This window comes from Dromaius novaehollandiae, chromosome 2 (assembly GCF_036370855.1).
Source record: "Dromaius novaehollandiae isolate bDroNov1 chromosome 2, bDroNov1.hap1, whole genome shotgun sequence".
Lineage (NCBI taxonomy): Eukaryota > Metazoa > Chordata > Aves > Casuariiformes > Dromaiidae > Dromaius > Dromaius novaehollandiae.
In genome coordinates this window covers 129007671-129028020 of record NC_088099.1, presented here as the reverse complement: position 1 = coordinate 129028020, position 20350 = coordinate 129007671, and the positions used below count along the sequence as shown (strand labels likewise).

The window sequence follows — 20350 nt, the reverse complement described above, 5'->3', positions numbered from 1 at the left end:
ACATTTGGCAGGAAAACAAATAAACCTGTGGCACTGTAGATCAATTTCAATCCAATCCTTGAAACAACAATGGATTGCAATTATTTTAATAATTTCCTCTTCTCTCTCCTAATGTGAAATCTTATAACAAACATGGTATATTTTAAAAATGAAAATATTGGAATCCTTTATTTTTGTGTTACTGCTCTCCCCTGAACAAATTTTTTTCTCTCCATGGATTTGTGAGGAAGGGAGGGAAGATAGAAGTGGAAAGAAACTCAAACCAGCTGTTCCCTAACAGAATTAAAATCATGACCCTCAACCCTTTTTCTAAAACATCTATTTTCCAGCCAACCCTCTCCCAGCAAGCAGCAAGCTCCAAGGAGGAAAAGACTTTGACCCTGTAACCTTCTCCTCCTCTCCTGAGGTCAACGACCTCAGATAAGAAAAAAGCAGAAGTCTATTTGGCCTCACATGATGGCTGTGGATTCTAGATTTTTAAAAACATTGGTCTATGAAAAATACCTCAGGAACTTTTCAAACTTTTTTGGAAGAACAAGGGGTGGTCTTTTGGTCATGTCCTTAATCTTACTGTAATACACACTGGTTTGTATTTTATAGAGCAGTAGTTTGCATTAGAGAGAGAGAGAGAGAAAGGAAAGTCAGACTACTAGGATAGGAAAGACCAACAATCAGGATATGAAAGACACTACTATATTTGCTCATATTCAACCATCATCAAGTGAATTTCCTTCTCAGGCAGAAAAAAATGGATTATATGCACAGACAGAGCAGAAACTATGAGTGTGAATGTATTAAGGGCTTGAAAATCAACCTGGCTAAGAAAAGCAGGGAGCGTCTGCAGCAAGTTATCAAATTCATAGAAATTAAGTTTTTTGTTTAAAACCAAAAGGAAATTCCCAACCTATATGCAGGCAAAGTTAATGACTCAAATATGAACTGAGAATATGTTAATGAAGTCACATCCTCCTGAGCCTGCAAGTTTCCCATTTCAGCGTCTCTCCTACTGCTCAGTGATTTTTCTAAGTCTCCAAAGACAGAAAATTTAATCTTGAGTTGTCACCGTAGCAATGAAAATTATCAAGTCAATAGCTTCCTCTCCCAGCTTGGAAACGATGAATGACCCCTGGAACTAGCTGTTAAAGAAGAGGATTCAAAATTAAAATTAGGGAAAGAGACACTTTTTATAGTAACCACAAAAATAAACCAAAAAAAAAAAAATCATCTTCTCACAGGAGATCCTGAAAGAAGGAAGAACCCTAAAAATGTCCTAATTCAACTCTCTTGGGCAAAAGGTGGAAACAGAGAGGAGGAGACTGCTGTGTCTTTGATCGCACAATTAGAGAGGGCCAGAGGACTTGGAACTTTAATTTACACTGCAACATCTTGGGACCATCACAAATCTTGGGACATCATAAGCTTTTCCCCCTTTTGTCTAACTATGCTCATTTTCCACCTGCTTGTTAGGTAGAAAGTGAGAACTGAAAGGATACATTTGAAATAGCAATTATGGTACTGAAAGAGAGAGAGGTTTTTGGAGAGAAAAACCCAGAAGAGAGATCAAAGACTAAAAACTGGTGAGGTAATGGTAGAGAAACTGTGTCAAGAACGAAAGTGAAGTGAAGAAAAGGTCATGAACATCACAAATTTCAGGTGAAATACTGAATACAGTAGAAAAGGATACTGTCATCTTTTGGAAGGGGTAAAAGAAAAGAAGAGTTAAGTCAGGATGGGAACGAGGAAAAATAAAAGCACAAGAGATACACATTATAATTTGAAAAGGATTAAAGACAAACGTGATTGACGCTACATTACAACTAAAGGAAGGTCACAAACAGTGCACAACTGTTTCGCACCTCTTGAGTGGCAGGACATGGCTTTGAGGCTAAACCTGAGATTGGAGTGCCAGGTATTTTTCACACTGTCTGGCTGACCTGGACTTTGGCTTGGAGAGTGATAGGTGTGTTTTTCAATCCCTGAACATGGGAAGCAAATACATTCATCTGGCAATTCCTCTTCTAGCAGTGAAGTTATTTAGCAATAACTCTTATCAAAGAAGTCAATTACCTGCCCACTGTTAATGGACTGATACCAACTTTCCATTTGAACCCCCGTCTTTGCTTTCACCTGCTTGCTTTGCGTGGAGCATTTTGTTTATAGGCAAAGGCAACCATCTGAGGCACTGTTCAGTGCCTTGATTAGTTATAAGCAAGCACAAACAAGTTGAAACTTTTAAAAATACTAGTTTACTCAATGTGCATCACAAACAGGGGTATGCTAAAATGAAGCTTGACACTGACTGATAAATAAGATATGCACTCCCAAACAGTGTATTTTTGCAAAGGTATATTTTAATAAAAGTACAAAGACTCAGAAAATCCTCCAGTACTTTCCCCAAAAGCTCCTGTGACTGAGAGCTAAGTTAGAGCTAAATTATTCAGGAAAAAAATGGTTTGTCTGCAGATTTACCTTTTTAATCCTTTACTTCGTACTTGATTATAAGATTTTCATAGGAAATACAGTATTAGTATTCTCCCCCTAATTTCTTTGGCAAAGTGATACCTGAAACTAATACTGAAAGTCCCTTTAGAAACACTATAAATACATGCTATTTAGGCAGATGTATTTTATTATGATAGAATCAGTTTAGCAGTCAGCTGTAAAGCAGCACATTAAAATTGTTCGATTCTCTTTTGAAATAGGTTGAATTGGCAAGTGAGGAGCAAAACAGCCTGTGGCTGATGTATAAAGATTATGCAGCAAGCTGTGTTTTGCTCCTAAAGGTGTTGACCCTGCAACTTCAGTGCATCTAGTTTGAAATCTTCATGAGGAACAAGTGATGACATGTTTGCAGTAAAGGTTTGGATTTCAATCAGACAGGCTGAGATTCAACTCTGCACTGTGACAGTAATCACAGGAAAGCAAAGTGCCCTCTGTACAGTTTAGGGATCATACTTTCAGAAGTGCAAGGAATGTCAGAAGTCTAAACCTCATTCTTATATAGGTCCATCTAAATTGCACTGATTTTAATCAAACCATCTCTGATGCGCTTTACTCACATTTGAAAATGGGATTTGGGCTCCTAAAACATACAGAAATTTGAAAAGATGCTATTCATGGTGTCACATGCACTTTCTGTAGATGAGGGGCAAATATAAGACAGGACAGGTAATCACAAGAGGTAATTTAGTTAATCTGGGGAAGTGAGGCTGCTCTGACATCCCCCCCTCAATGGAGACAGACTTGTTTGCAGGCTCAGACAGCCCAAGCTGGACTCGCTCTCAGGTCCTCTGCCCAGAGGAGTTTATTTCCCTACAGTTACAACAGTAGAACTAATCAGAGGAACCAGCAGCCTTAGATTAAAATTTAGCATGAGTAAATAACTTCCGAGACAGTCAAGAAGGCTGCTACCATACCTTTACTTGGCATTGCAACTGTACACCACGAGAAGGAGAGAAAACGTCCCTCGAGGGGAGGGCACGCTGCTGCCCTGCTCTCCCCCAGGGCTCAGATGCGTGTTCCCCTGCCTCCCTCACAACGGAGGCTGGCAACCCTGCGGTAAGCTGCTCAGAAACCGGGATGGACTCTCTTTCTTGCTTGCTCTTCTGTCAGATCCGCATGCTACACGGAGCGCCACTGTGGGAAAAGGCAGGGCGCGGCGGGGCGGTGGGAGCGGGATTGCCCTTTGCGGCAGCAGCCCGTGGTGACACTGCACCCTCAGAGAGCCACGTTCAATAAGTACGTGCCATGAGCCAGGGAGCTTTGTTCAAAAGGCTGCATGGAAAACTACATTTTAAGAAGGAATCTGGGGCAGAGAGAAAATTCATTTTCTGCAAAGGGCGAGCGCAGGACTTTGCAGCACAGGAAATGGCAAGAATGAAAGAATGAAAGCCACGAAAAGTAGGATATAAAAGCTTTTAGGAGGGAGGCCTGAACAAAAGCTATTGTCATGTGAGAGAAGGGTGAGATTTCCTATATATCTTTAAAATAAAAATGTGGATGAGGAGAAGGCACTAGAGAAGGGATCTGAAAACATCAGTAGCATGCTCAAAGCAGTCCAAAAGAGATGTTAGCAGTGGTCTGGGGGCTGTCTGTGGACTTGTTGATTAGTCTAGGGGAAAAGGAGAGTGTTGGCACACGTAACTTAGCAAATCTACCCATAGTAATTTAAGAAGTTATTGTCCATGCTGTCCTTCTGCTGGGACTTCCTGTGCTCTCAGCAAAGTTGGCTGCATGGGACCACACGCTCGTGTCCTTCAGCCACCTCAAAGCCACAGCTGATAGCTTCGCTTGAAACACATCTGCAGCAGTTAAAATTAAACCAACAGACTTTGCACTTAATGATGGAGATTTACTTTTCTATTCCCTTCCATCAGCTCTGCTTTGGGGCTTGAACCAACAGGAGATAGGTACCGGCAGGAGCTCCTCGCTGCAATCATTTGCTAAGTGAAAAAACGTCTCCAGTGAAATGCAGTGAGCCAGAGAAAAACAACAATCCAAAAATGAATGAATAGATGAATCTGGCGTAAGACCTGTACATGGAAAGCTTGTGTCTTCTCCCTCCTCCATTCCCAAAGCGTTTGCTAACTCCTTCCTGCTAACTTTTCCTCCTTCTCTTTTCTGTTTTGCATGATGGGCCAAAAACTCCCAGAGATGCTCCACAGTCATCATTCACAGCTCTTAAAATGCCTGAACCTATGTAGACTTCTGGACTTATTCCTTTAAACTAACTTTGGATCTTTATAGAGATTCATATGCAAAGCATTAAGTTATGGCAGAAACATTCTGCAAATATTTATATTACTTTGCTCCTTCGCTACCACCCGTCAAATTGTGCACTTCTGCCATAATTATGTAAAATTTGCCTTACTACTCAATTTACTGTAGGAAAATTAATAATAATAAAAAAAGAGATTAAGGCTGTTGCAACAGTTCCTCTTATCTGTGCCAATAACACATGCCAAGTGCAGTGATGTAACGGCTAGTATGCTGATCCTCTACATTTCTGTGTTACAAAACTAACAAAAATAAACCTAGTAATTCTGCTGTCTTTGAGTAAACACTGAGTATAAGATAACTCTGGACAAGTTTGCACATTATGAAAAAGAATAATGTGAATAACATTATGAACATGACCTCAGAGGATGCTGAAGTATTACAGTCCCAAATCTGCTGATTATAGCTAAAATACATTTCCACATTTGCTTAATCTTCTTAATTTACTGTGAGAAAACTAACACCATGCTGTCAACTAATTGTTTCAATACCTTAGTCTACAAAGTAAAACGAGAGGAAAAAAAAAACCCTTCAGAACAAGCTATTTTCATTTTGCCTTTACATCAGTGTGTCCATTGAGACGACCTGGAAGTTAGCCAACTTACAGGAAATAATTGCTGGGATTCTCTGTTCCTCTCATATCTGTCATTATGCAATTATATCCACTGCTTCATTTTCCCTACTGAACAGTAGAGAAATTTGGTCATGTACATGTGAGAACAGATCTGGCATAACAAGTTAAAGCTGCAATCCTTTATAAATGTGATGTATCTGGAAAACCCTTAATTAAAAAAAATCCTCGAGTGTACACTACTGTGTTTGTTGTGCAGTTTTTTTAGGAAAGGAGTATCTCTGTGTATATCTGTTCCAGAAATCTGAAATACACCCCTTCAGATGAATACCTACTCCATAAATACTCCTCATTTCTATAAACCATCAGAACATGTTTCCTTGGTGAACACATGTTCACAGACTGTCATGGGATGTTTTGCCAAGCAGCAATTGAATAGTCCAAAGCTAGTTTGTGAATGTCCATTTTTTGTTAAGAATCTATTGGTTTCTATATCTTTTTTACTTTTACTTATGATTATCTTTCTGCAAAATAAAAAGCCTATTACTCCATTTAGTCTCTATTCTAAGTTTAGAAAAATAACATGAAAGGATCCTAACATTTTTTAATTCTAGTCAATAAACTTCACAAGTAAATCTCCATTTTTCACTTGACTAGAAAGATAGCAAAATCTCCAGTATGTGCATGCAGGTCAGAAAATGTCTATTAAATAGAATAATGTCTATATCCCGTATATATGCACAGCCTGTGCCAAACGCTCCTCTACTGTACTTGCTAAATATACAGAAAAACCTGCATTACATTTCAACCAGAGGCAATAAAGGCTTAAGTGCTGAACTTCCTAACCCATCATCATGGAATGCCTGTTAACATACGACATAAATCCATGTGAAAAAGCAGAGACGACGGTTCGCAGGTTCTCAGCACTGGCAGTCAATTGGCAGGACCTGTCATCTCTGTCTAGCCTGCACTTTGTGACCCTAACATTTTCTCTTCTTTCCCACCACAATTATTCTGTGCTGAAGAAAAAGGTGCAGATTACCTGTGGGTCAGGCACAGGATATGAAGAACAAAGAGAGTTCTTCAAATCCACTTCTTTCTGTCTGACAATTTGTGGATGAACAGTCAAGGAATTAAAGCAGGCTGTGAAGGCTTTCAAAACTCTCCCATTTTAAACTTTGAATGTAAAGAGAAGCTTATATTGTTAAAAAAAAAAAAGTTTATATAGCACACCAAATAAAGAAATAAGAAAAAGATGGAAAACTAATATTCTAAACACTGAGGACTTAGAACTGAAATAACTTAACAAACCCATTTTTCACAGCCAGTGACTTAGGAGTGCTTTACTGCCCTGAACATGTAACCCTTTTAGAACTCACATTGGATCCCATTCTTTTCTACTAGAGAAAGTGATTAAAATCCTGTTTTGCTTGCTCACAAGAACAAGTGCATTTGGATTAAACGTACTACTCCCAAAGTAAACAGTATTTGTTCCAAAATAAATACAGATCTAATTTTGCAATTTGTGTTCATTGGAGTAGCTACACTAAAATCAGGGTTTACATTTTCATTTCAGCTATACCTTGTAACTGGAAGAATCCAATTTAAACTAAAATTTTATTGATAGAGCAACTATAATGCGTGAGACTGAACTGCCATAAATTTTTGCCAGTTTCATTCCCACAGCAGAGGAAAATTCTGTTTTGCTAGTTTTCTTTATCTCTTTAGTGTAAGGAAGCAGATACTTTCAGAACTGATACGGTCTTGATTCTTTTCTAACATTACTTAAATACACCCAATACATTGAAATCTTTCTATTTTTTAATGAAAGGGAAGATCAAAATGTAAAATCGTATCTCTAGCATTAGACTGTAGCTTTATTATTCAGGTTCCAGTTCAGAGATACTCCCTATCATCCTGAATATGTTCATTACATTGAAACTGTTCAGATAATATAAAATATAAAATTATTTTATTTCTGTAATGTATGGTTTTACTCAGGGAAGTGATTTAGAGTAACAGTCTAACAATCAGTTCTTGTTAGAATTCCGATAAAAATCACTTGTTAGTCTATTTTTATATATTTTTGGGAGTTGGAAAAGGGAAGGAGTGGGTGTCAGAAAAATAATTTTAGCAATAGATAGAAATGACAAAAAGCCACTCAAGCTTATCTAGTTAAAGAGTCTGTTATGCCTGGAAAGGACGGTGTTAGGTTTAAATGTCAAATTCACCTTATTTTAAAAGTTCAGCGCTTCAGATTGTAAATACCTTCTTTACGACATGATTCATGTTATCTGTGGATATATACTTTTATAAAAAGAAAAAAAATCTGTGACTAATGAAAGCCAGTGAAAATAAAATACAAATGTGTTTAAAGAAGGAACAAAAGCCATGAACCTGGTCAGTATGGATGAATTATTCCCAAGTGTACTAACTTGAAAGTATACTTTTAGGAACATATACATTTTATTGAAACTATGTACTAAGGTTTGTTTACATATATTTAAATTATAAACAAGTTTAAAATTAAACCTATGAAAAGACTGAACTTTCCATAGAAGCTCGAAAACGATGTCTCATATCTCAGGAAATGAGAGTATTCTTGTGGTTCAAGTGGAAACTTTTCACAAGAAGATGTAAACTCTCTTTCATTTCTGTGTGACCGAATCATTTAGATTTGCTGTGCCTTGGTGCTGTTTGCTCATCTCCAAAATGCGCATTTTTAAAAGCAAGCTATATTGCTTTGGGCTAGTGAGTGTCCCGTCCTTGTAATTATCAGCTAATGGGACAAAGACTGGGATTAAAATTCTCTCTGCTAACCTTTTCGGTGCAGACTTCAAAACTTTTGCTTCTACAGCTTGAAGAGCTTTGCATAACACTTTGTATGCTTCTCCTTCCCTTTCTTTCTCTCCCCAGATGACGTGGGGCAGATGCAGACCCCTGTCACACTGCTCAGTGCCAGAAGTAGGGTGCCAGCTGAGATTACACTACCGTTGCCCAGCTGAAGCAGGTGGCGGTGAATGCCACGGCTGGGCACGACCAGTAGCTAAACATTTTGTGCCATGTTACAGCTCAGCCATTTAGAAAAAGGAAGAAGCAACAGGCAGGTAAATAAAGTGGATGCTGTCAGCCTGGCAGGCTCCTGCATATTTCAGCTGTGCGAGGTCTGTGCGTAAGGACCACTCCAACTGATTTTCCTGAGAAAGGAAATCAAAAGGTTTATCTCCAGTGACACCTAATATGAAGGTGTGCATCACTGGGAAACAGGTGAAAGGAAACAAGTTATGTGGTTAACATGTTGCATAAGCCCTATAGGAACAATCTTCTTGAGTGAGCTAACAGACTTATCTGTTATTATTCGTAACTCCAGGACTCATGAACCGCAGCCGCACATCGCCAGGCATTGTGCACTTGGGCTGGGTCAAAGCTTTTAGCTTTCAGCTCATATACAAAAGCAAAGCCACAGCTTCTGCCTGTGAATACCAATTTTGTTTTGCTTTTCTGTTCGGTCACCTGCAGGTACGTGGGCAGTGTAATTTAGTTCCATGTTTGTGAAGTGCTCGTTTTTATGGTTATATTATTCCACTGAGCTTTTTGCAAGTTGCCCATGGTTGTAGTGTCAAGCAGATGAGAAACTATTTCCTGTCATTCCCTCATACACATATCAGGGAAAATTCCTCACCATGGTTTCTATTCCCTTTCTTTTTGTTCCTTCCTTCCTTTCTTCCTATAGGGAAACTGAGCTGTTCTTGGATTGTTACTGGGGAAAACCAAATGCTAACAACACTGCTGCACTGCCTGCTGGAAGGGAGTCCACAACCACTGACTTGTTCATTAGAAAGCAAAATCTGCTATACGACTTAAAGAGCCTTAAAATTTAGGATTACATCAAAAACTGAATATAGTGATGTAAAAAAAAGCATTACTGAAGCTTTCGGAATAATCAGATTCTATTTTCCCAGAATTGGAAGGTCTGCAAGTTCCAGTTACAGACATTGCGAACAGTAGGATGAGGTACACTCCTATTTCAGCTGGAAGGATAAAAGGCATTTTTGAATAGGTATTCCTCTGCAGGACCCAAAATGACGCAGACTGTATCCGGGATTAGTCCAGCGGACATCCTTGCACTGTTTGGGGATGAGGGGAAGATAGTTCAGCTAGTTCTGTGTGGAGTTTCCCTCTTCCTACAGCCATCCCTTGCATCTCACTAGGAATAAAGCTTATTGAACAGGCTTTCCGGTAATTACTTTTTTTTAGGGGGGGAAGGGGGGGGGAGTTTGATGGCCCAGAAATCTATTTTCAATATGTTCCACAGTCCTTCCTGCCTGTTTTTTGTAACAGTTGACTACAGTTGTTGCTTATTCAATATCCAGGTACACTTGGGAAGTGAAGGATCAAAGGTCTGCCAAGACTTTCTAGGATCCATCTTACAATCACAGGCAAATCAGAGTAACTTTACCAAAACCAGACAGGTCCTTCATGAAAACAGCTATTTCTCACTGTTGCAGAACCAGACCTAATGTTCATTGCTAAATTAAGGTCATCTGGCAAAACCTGTCATTTTATGACAAGCTGGACTGTTAAATTCTCAACTTTTATGTTACCAGCAATAACTAATCACATGACCAACATGAATGATCTCATTCAACAACCATGAAGAGTTAATTCTGTTTTCAACTACATCTGTACTACCACGCTCTTTTGAATATTATTTTCAAACAAAAAATATTTCTCTTAGATTGTTTTTTAAATATTTCTAATGAAGATATTTAGAATAGGTAAGAATGCACTTTTTTTCTTCTGGTCTGAGAGAATATTAAATGTAATGGCCTTGTCTTTGGCATCATCTCAGTCAATATTCACTTTCGGGTCAATAAAGCCATCTGTTCAGCTCAAGAGAAATTAATCTCCACCTATCACCAACACTGTTCTTCTGTACTTGATAAACATTTTTTTCTGACATCGGCACAGCCAGGCTGATTTTCTTCTTTGCTGGTACATCACTGATGATCTCAGCACAACAAAGGAAATTCATGCCCCAATGCTACGCTGAGGTCTTGTAAAGCTCTGTGACAGGTCTGCAAATGAAATGGTTTAAATAGAACTGGGGTAATTGTGCATGAGAGAAGCAAAGAGCGGGAAGCATTCAATGTTGCTGTGTTTATCCCTTAAACAGCTGCTAAGTATTTCTTAAAAAAAAAAATCCTAACCAAAACAGTAACAAAAGAAGATAATTCAGCAACTTTATTTATGAATGAGCGAATGATTAAGACCCATGCAGTTGCTGTATGGTTTTGGGGGAATCATTAAATTCTATGTAACTTTGTAACTCCTCACTTTAAATGAAAGATAAAACCAGTTATCACGGAATTGCCACTAACTTAATCAATTGTTAAAAGAGTATTTTGAAAGCCTACGACTAACAGAACCTAAACGCGATACAGTTAAGTTAATACCAACTAAGTTCATTAATATACTAATGTGTCCTCTATCACACTCTCCCTCTAGTAATATTTCAAAATACATCAAGAAGTTTATAAATAAAAAATTCATACAAAGAATACTTTAATAAAAAATCTAATCAAATCAGAAGAATTTTATCCTAACTCATACATCTCAATATTTTATGTTATGAGCCAGACTGTTATCTCAAGGACAATGGTATAACTTCGCAGTAACTTTACTTATTTCTGAAGAATTACTTTAGACTACTGCAGATCAAAGCCTAAAAGTCTTACTTGCTTTATGGCTAAGAGAAATGGGAGCTATTAAACAATGCACATGATCACAAGTAACTTGTTTTGGAACAGCAGTACTCAGAAGAGCAAAGCTCTGATTTACTGTTGTTCTGATTTCTTCTTTTTCAGTGGGTTAACCCATCATTCTGTAAACATAATTTGTCACCAACACCAGCCAGAGCTCTCTGTAACTACTTTTTGCCTTTCTTTTAGATCTGTTATCCCTGCTGAGAGAATCTACTAAAGAAGAATTTTTCATACTGACACCAACTGTAGTCTTGCTGTGAATAACCACATTCCCATAAAAATCATTCCATTTATTGCAAAGTTGTTGGCAGACCATAGGAATAATAGTCAACTCAGGAAACCTTTTATCCTGAAATCACACGGCTTAACCCTTTGTATGACCATATAAGTTTATATATAAAAGCTATATTACTGTATTGCTGATTTAACTTGTTTTAGTAAATGGGTTTTTTTATTCGCAAGTTTTTAAAATCATCTTTTCACAGTATTTCATTTTTAATTTAAAAAAAGACATAAGTGGATTCAAACAAGCAATACTCAGGGTTCTTTCTTAGTATATAATACTATATTTTAAATTCTAGATCCTTTCCCCAAACCCAAAATATTACATTGGCATAGATGCTTGAATCTATTTCTGAAGATAATCTAAAAGTTTCCACTCAAATGAAACTTTTTCTCCTGTGTTCCTCCCTTCCTATGATAAGAAGCAAGATGTGTATGTTTACAACATAATGAATAATTAAAAAAAAAACTTTGCTGTAAGAGTTTTGTGAAAGATGTTAGTCATTATATTTGCTTTATTAAAGAATAGACTAGTGTAGATTAGATTCAGGAAAGACACATTTATTTTGTTAGTCAGTCCTCTTGATAGTTTGGGAGTCAGAGGTTGCTTGTATTCAAATTTATGTCTGAATTTATTAAAGTGATGGAATAAAAAAAAGCCAGTGTATGTTTTCATTGTCTTTTTGTTCTGTTTGTCAACCCTTATTTATAAGCAATTATGGCTTAATTTATGCCAAGCCACATCCATAATAGGAATTTGGTATTTGTAACTACCCTTTAAATATGTAATATATACGCACACACATTTTTGTCCAATAAATGAATATTAAAATATTTCACCAGTATTTTTAAACATTTCAGTCAGAGCAAATACTTAGAAAACCTCCCACTTGAAGTTTGCTGCTACAATTGGCTCTTCTCTGTGTCTACCAATGTTAAGAAATGAGTTGTTATCTCCCCGTGCATCCATCTCTTACACTGCCGATGGGAGTTATTCAAATGCACAGAGAAAAACAGGAGATCCTTCAACTGACAAACGATTTTTTAGCTTTCTGAAAGCATCATTTGTTTAGATATATCTGATTTCTTTCTTCTTGCAGCAACAATATTTTAGCTAAGTTCAGTACTCGTGTCAGCAGTCTGTATTCCACTGTCACGGAATATTTAATAGTTCTAGTCTCATATCTGCATATTAGTTAAAGTAACATTCAGAAACGGTGCAGAGAGAGAGTCCCTGCCAGGACTGCCCTGCTCTAACTGGACAAGGATCATGGAAAAAATAAAACAAATACTTCATTACTTCAATACCTCATTGTTTTGTTGCTGCTTTTCATTTATATTTTTAAAATCCTTATTAAATACTCATGTTTTAATAGCACACTTTAAGATAGCTTTGGTTCACTACAGAATAACTCAGGTTCACAACTATATCTAAAGACAAACTTTTAAAATACAGACAATTAACAGAAGTCATATTTTACTTTAAAACATAGAATATAAAAGTGGTACCACAAGGAGTAAAGGGTAATCCCCCTGCCCCTTCTTTAAAGTTTCATTAGACCATTGAACGGGATGAAATTCACATAGAGGCCTTATTGTAACCACACTGAAACAGTAGAAATCTCCTGAGACTGTGAAACTCAAACATTTTGGGAAACAACTTCAAGCACTACTTTCATGCTTTTAAAAGAAAATGAATGAAAGACACTTAATTTTTCTCCCTGTAGCAACATTTTAATACAATTCCTAAAAAAAAAAAAAAAAAAAAAAAAAAAAACAGCACAAACAAATCTGCTTAAAATACATGTATGTGCATATTTTCTTACAATTTAAACTACAATCACAGCAGTCACAGCTAGGCTCACCACTGCAAACTCCATGACAGCTCTTGAGATGCCAGAAAACTGCACCGGTAACACTGCAAATTCATGCTAAAACCAAACCTAGGCTGAAGAGGTTGATAGTAACTACCTATCACACGTACTACTAAGATGCCCACTCTGTGATACCCAATCTTTGTACTTAAGTCTTAGGATTGGTTAATGTGATCTCACCCTGAGAAAGTCATAAGAAGATGACACTTAGCTTCGTCAAGCTTTCCTAAAATAAAAGGCACAATATTTTCAGAGACTAATCCACTTAAAACACCAATGTGACTAATGCAAATCTATAGTTTCCTATCTAAGATGGAACCTAAAGCAATGTGAAGAGATTTTTTTTAAGGTGACTGTTACGCTCTCTTCTCTGGTTTATATTCTGTGTTTTGCATTGGAAGAGTCTGTTAAGGAAAAAAAAAGTTTGCCTCAAAGTGGTGGAATCAGCACAAAATAACTGCTTTACATGAACAGAAAGGGTGGGCTGGGAAAGATATTTGAGTGTAAATTAATGTTGATCTTAGCTGGAATAACTTGAGCTCTTCAGCATATGCAGCTGCACCAGGGAGTTGACTGGCTCTATGAGATTTTACACATCTGTCAGCTAAATCAGAGACCCAAACACAAAATCTGTTGCTCAGGAATGTTATTTGAATTTGTGAAGCTTCTTAGATTTTTAGGTTATAAACCAATAATGGATTACTTAGAAAACTTATAAATGTGTTGTATAGAATGAGTCATAACTATAAAATTTACATCTGTAGTAGATAGATATCTTGTTCCAGCGGTATTCATAATGTTTAAAGAAAATGTAAAAAACACTTTGTTCACGCCAGCTCCCTGAAATATTAAAAGTCAAAGAGAAGCCTCTCTGTGCAAAAATAAAGTGAAAGCAATACACTAATTAGTAGTAACATTAGCTGCTTGTACCGTGAATATCAACTAATTACACATTCATTTGGCACCATTGTTTTACTATTACAGACTACTGGGCTGAGTTACATAAAAAGGGCCTATTCAAATCTGAAACGGCACTTCCGGCACTGAGAGGCCTTCAGGATGAATCACGTCATGACCTGGTTTGGGATCTAAAGTGTACTGAGCCATCACGGATCGAGTCTGCATGTGATATTCATTAATCATGTTGCTATTTTTATGTTACAATTCAGAGCCCGAGATTGCAGCACAGCAGCAATGCAATTAAAGCAACCATACCCGGGGCAGATTTGAGATCCCAGCAACAGACTCTGTCTCTGTACTTCTCTGATGTGGGACTTTCAGGTAGTACCTCACCACTGCCCTTCAATACAGTATGTCCTAGACTGGCAGATCTTTAAATCTGATGCTTCAGGCTCTACAGAACCTAGCTGTCATGTGGAGGTACCCATGTTGCTTCCCTGAAAAGCATGTAAATTTTGGTATTTTATTTCCTGGGAATGGGACAAGAACTTTTCAAGTCTTTCACTTGAAGGAAGACCTCTGAATGTGCAATTTGGTAAGTGGGCAAAACACGTTTTGTTTTCTGCTAGAAATTATTTCCAAATACCATCTTGGAGATGGGATTAATACCACTAAAATTTAATTTGCTATCTATCACAAACCCTTTTTCATTAGCATGGATGCCACCGACAAATGCTCTTTACTATATTGAGTAATTTGACATACCAATACATTTCATCACTAAGTGTGCCTACCTACTCTTTTGGCTCATTTGTAATACAGCAAAATCTTGGGAGTCCCAGACAGCCCCCTCTGCTCTCCAAACAGTAGACTACATGGACTTCATAGTGATCACTGGGCCACAGCCACCATCACCTGAAATACTGCAATGACTAATGGTGGTTTTTAAAAGAAGACTTCAAATGGTATGCATGAATAACTCAAACTTGAACAACTCCAGCTTATCAAAAATCATCAAAAATGAAAATGAGATACAATAAAAAACAAATAAATAAAATGCAATAGAAAACTGGGAAATATTCTTGGATGACTATTTGCAATAATTTTTGTTACTTTAGATTTTTTTGTAAGTTGATTGTATCCACAAATTTTCTAATTGTGTCAGCATGGATGGTATTCATGCCAGTATGTCCCTGAGGAGTAAGATGTTAGAGACTGAACTGAAGCACTCTTAGCAAGTCAGCTACAACTGTGCACCGTAAAAACTACTACAGCCACCAGGCTTAGCATTTACATAGCTTCCCTCCCCCTTGTCTCCTTTCCCTCCTGAGTACTGTGTGACATAATTAACATCCTTCTATCTGTCGATACCACCCTTATCATCATTATTATCATCCTTTCTGTAGATGAGGAGATGAAGGCATAAAGAGTGAAAAAAGGACTGATCAGGATTTACAAATTAGTGGCAATTACAAAAATGGACCCTGTATCTCTTCATTCAACACATGTATATGCAAAATGCGTACACCAGGACCTGCAAGTGTTTAACTTGTTCAGAACTTGGAGCATGGCCTCAGATACAAAACAATTTTGAACTGATGTTTCTACGCAGAGAAGTTCAGAAGACTTTTCTTTCTGGCAATTGTGTTTTAACAATCCTTTTTCTCCTTGGCCTTTCTGGCTATATCTGTGCTGCTCTGCCAGTTCCCATCACTGACTATGGGTCTCTGTGCAACTTGGTTAAAGCTTGCATCCAGATGACATCAGACCTGTCACGCCTGCCCAGAACTGGATCTATGGCACTTCCACAAGGCGTGAGAGAATATATGATGCAAGGGTACTTCCACATGCTAACAGTGGCCATCCTGCTCTCCAGCTTGCTCCAAGCCTGCACTTATGTGCTAGCTTGCATCCAAGCAGTTCACTTGTTAGACTGTTTGACTCCAGGACAAGATGTGCTAAAACACTTTGAGAAAGTCACCCTACAGTGACTGTGGTTCTGTGAGATGTGCAGCAATTTGCACACAGTAAGAAATCTGCTGAATGTTATTATTCAATAATATGGGTTATCATAGCGCCTATGAACCCAGATCGGAGTGCTCAAAGGTATCAACCTGTGTCTCTGGCATACTAAAGTATTAAGTCTGAGAGGAAGCAGATTCCCTTCATCCTTCAGATTAAAGTAACAGAACATTTATTGCTTCAAAAGCATTCCTACAGGGCACCGTGTGGGATACTGAGGACGTATCTGTGTGCACGGTCACTGAAGGACCTGGGAGGGGAGTTCCTTAGTGGAGACTGTGGTGTTGCTGAGAGACCTACAAATAAGGGAATTTGCAGACTGAAGATGAGAAGCACACATGTCCCCAGAAGTGATTTATATGGTGCTTTCGCTTCAAGTAACAGGGAGCCTAGTTTCACACATAGGAGTTGAAGCCAAAGGGACTAATGTCAGGAAAGTTTTGCTCTGTGATCAGGCTTCATTGCAGCTGTGCTGGGTTTTAGTTGTTCTCCTTCTAAGGCCTGCAAAGTCCTGTTTTGCTATCGCCAAGATCTGCCTGGAGCCTCAGTCCGTGGGACAATCCCTTCCAACGGCCAGTGTTAGCATAGGAGACATCGCCCACTGCTTCAGTGCCAAGGGGGTCTACTTTCGGGTCTGACTATCGCAGTGTGGGCCTTAGAGAGCCCGTAAGGGTTCCCTGGGGAACAGAGGGACTCTGAATACTGCTGGGTCTCAGACAACCCAGTTGCATTTCAAGTACTAAAAACTGCCCTCCACACTCTGTCTTGAGGTCATAAGGAATACAACAGAGAGGTGGTCTTGATAAATACTGATAGACAAAAACTGAGAGCTACAAACAACAAGCATGAATGTAACTTATGCAGAAAACAATCCACAAAGGGAAGGTTTCAAAAAAAAATAACGTGCAGTTTATATCTCCCTATCATTCTCTACATCTGAGTAAATCCAAGCTACCAATTACAGACCTACAGGAGTCCCACACGGATTTGTCACCGTATCGGTAGAGGGAGGAGGTCTGCAGGCCAAACGCAGACTGTGAGAGTGCAAGGATGAAATTGCTATTTATTCTTGGCTTTAATTTTTCAGAAGTGGCATTTACATAAGTCAGTATCTGGATGTTTTGTGAGAGCCAGGTACATTATCATATACTAGTGAAGATAGTATAGTATACTATGTAAAGAGTAGTATTTTTAAAAGATATCAGGATTAATCTAACTTTATTAACCCTCCAACAGATTGAAAAGGCGGGAAGGTCAGATCAGCACAGACTGCTGCTCATCTGCCACTTCTCCGGGGGGGGCAGCTACACCGCCAGTGACAGCAGCCGGCAAGGACAAGGGAGCAGCAAAGGTGCTCAGCAGCCAGGCCTGGGGAGCGAGCCATTGCATCCTAGACTCCAGGCTGCAGCTGCATCTAGCCTGGAGTACAGGTACCACTGAAATTACCTGCAGCCCTAAAGCAGGCAACATTTGAGAGGGGCCGTGCACAATAATACATTAATGCAATTATTTAAAAGTGAATTAAACTGAAGTAACACAAAGCTTATGTTTTAATCATAAAGCAGTTATGCAGCTCTTTTCTAAACATAGAAGAGACTATGCTCTGAACATCCATCAAGAGCACAGTAATGAACATCTGGGTGGATTTTAAGTAAGAATCTGAGGAGAAATGAATATAAATCTCTATTGTATCTCCAAGCTACTATCTATCTCATGGACCTTATTTCTTCTTTAATTTTATAGTTATAATGGCAAATGTAAATGAAGTAGCCGAGTTCAGTAATGCTAATTGTTAGAATATAGCATTAACTATCTTTTATTTTTCCTGAAGAACAAAAGTTAAGGCTTTACGGTAATGCTTATTAGTCTTCCCTCTTCTTTTTACCATTAAGAGATACTAAAGTAGCCAAAAAACTCATACTATACTGCCATTCATACCAAATGACTTTCATAAACATATCATCACTTAGCATATGGAGACTGCACAAACAAAAGTAAATTGCAAAGCCCTGATTATGCATCATGTATCCTTCACTAATGGAAGAAATTGAATGCCAGTCATCATTACTGTGCTGTTATGCATTGTTTCCTTTCTTAGAGGTGTCAAAATGAAATTATTTATAGTTTAATAATATACAAAACCTTATTTTGGAAAAAAAAAACCTCATAAAAACCCACACCAAAAATCTGAAATGAACAAAGAGAAATAAAATAAAAAGTCTGAAAGAGAAAAAACAAATAATTCCAAAAGAAAACTACAAATTAATTGGATTTCTAATGACTGTAACATAATTCAATACTTAGATAAACAAGCAAGGATCTTATTCAAAAAAAGTATTAAGTAAGATTTTTAAAAAAAGGCTTCATGAGCCTGGGAAATGAATAAAGTGATATTTCCAGCTTCAATAAATAACATTATAACTTTCTAAAAGAACAGAGCCAATGAGACATTGTCATTTTAGAATAGGGTTTGCAAAGCACTGAATTCACTTTTTTAAAAAAGGTGTTCATAATTATTCACGAATAGTAATTCTTCCTATAACATATCAAGCTGTAATGTGCATCTGATATGTCAAAGAAATGAAAAACCAATTTTTAAGAGGGTCGATATAAATACTTAAATACATAGAACCTTTAAAAATGCAATAGGTAGATGCCACTTTCAGTTCAATCATGAAATTGCTAATTTCCATAAAACACTTGAGCATACTTTCTAAAACACCTAATACTCCATACCTATCATAAAAATATTATATCTTATGCTCCCCATCACAGCATATTTCTAATTGGAGTGTAAAATCAGACATGATTCTGTGGTGATATAATTCTAGTTCTCTTGAGAGTATTACATCGACATATTTATTCCCTCCTGTACACCATTAAAAAGCTACTAAAGGACAGAGTATAGCATATTTAAATCACGATTTTCAATACTGAGAAACTAAACTTAAATTTTTCAATCTATGCTTAGCCACATTTACTTCCAACAGATGCCTGACATTTTTCAAAGTGAAGCTGCCTATTCTGGATCCCAAAGATGGACTTCAGAGTCTATGTTTGAAAACACTGTACTTATTTTCTACTTTTGTTTAGTCTAGTATAGTTCCATAATTCAACTATAAAATTGCAATTAATACAATAAATCATTGCTTGTGAGTGTACTTAGTTCAAATTATACATTAGTAAAAATTTTCCTTTCAGTACGTAAAATACTTGTCATACACATTTAACACACTGCATAAGAATTTATAAATGCTACTTCAAGATTTGAAATTATTTAATATTATATTGATTTGGAATTGGTTTAATTACTCCAAAGAAATGAGTACAAAGTGAAACAAATAATCCATCTCTCCCTTTTTTTAAAGCAATAATAGAAGAACTAAAACAAAGTGAGGTGCAGTAACTAATTGGAAATCTGAATATAGGTCATCTATTCATATACCGAATGATTACTTCAGAGCTAGAGGGTGAGATCTGACTAAATTTTTTCATCAAGTTTGAAAAATACTAAGCAATGGATTAACAGATTTTTATACACTAAAATTTGGGATATTCACAGAGAACAAAAAAGTTAACTTCCTTAAAGCACTTTATTATTATTATTATTATTATTACTACTACTACTACTACTACTACTACTACTACTACTACTACTACTACTACTACTACTACTACTACTACTACTACTACTACTACTTAAAAAGCAACATACAGGAAATTAGCTAATTCATTTACCTGGCTGTGTCCCTTACTAAATTAAGATGGATAAACTGGAGTTCTGAATGCCACCGATATGCTTATTGGCATTGATTCACTTTAGGCAGACTATAGAATGACTGCTGAAGTTTATAATGTAACCTAATAAAATAAGATGAATGTCTAGTTTGAGATATGAAAAGCCGGTTAAGTAAGAAACAAATGAAGTGATTCTCTGGCGATCCCTACTGCAACTCTGCCCTTTGCATTCAAAATATAAGGCAGTCTTTAGCAGGGTATAAGAGGACAAAATATTTTCCCCCTAACTTGGGTGACAGAAGTACCATTCCAATTAGAGCCTTCTGGAAAGTGACTGATGGAAAGAAGAGTTTTATTAAAAAAATAGTAATTTGTGGTGTCTGGAAAAATGTGAATCATAGGCCAGAGTTATGACAGATGAC

At 37.3% G+C, this 20350-nt stretch overlaps 1 protein-coding gene across 10 annotated transcripts in view; it reads right to left on the bottom strand.

Annotated features, from left to right (window-relative positions):
- EYA1 (EYA transcriptional coactivator and phosphatase 1) overlaps positions 1-20350 on the bottom strand; it is a 168557-nt gene that overhangs the window by 14330 nt on the left and 133877 nt on the right. The gene's annotated exons all lie outside the window — the stretch shown is intronic.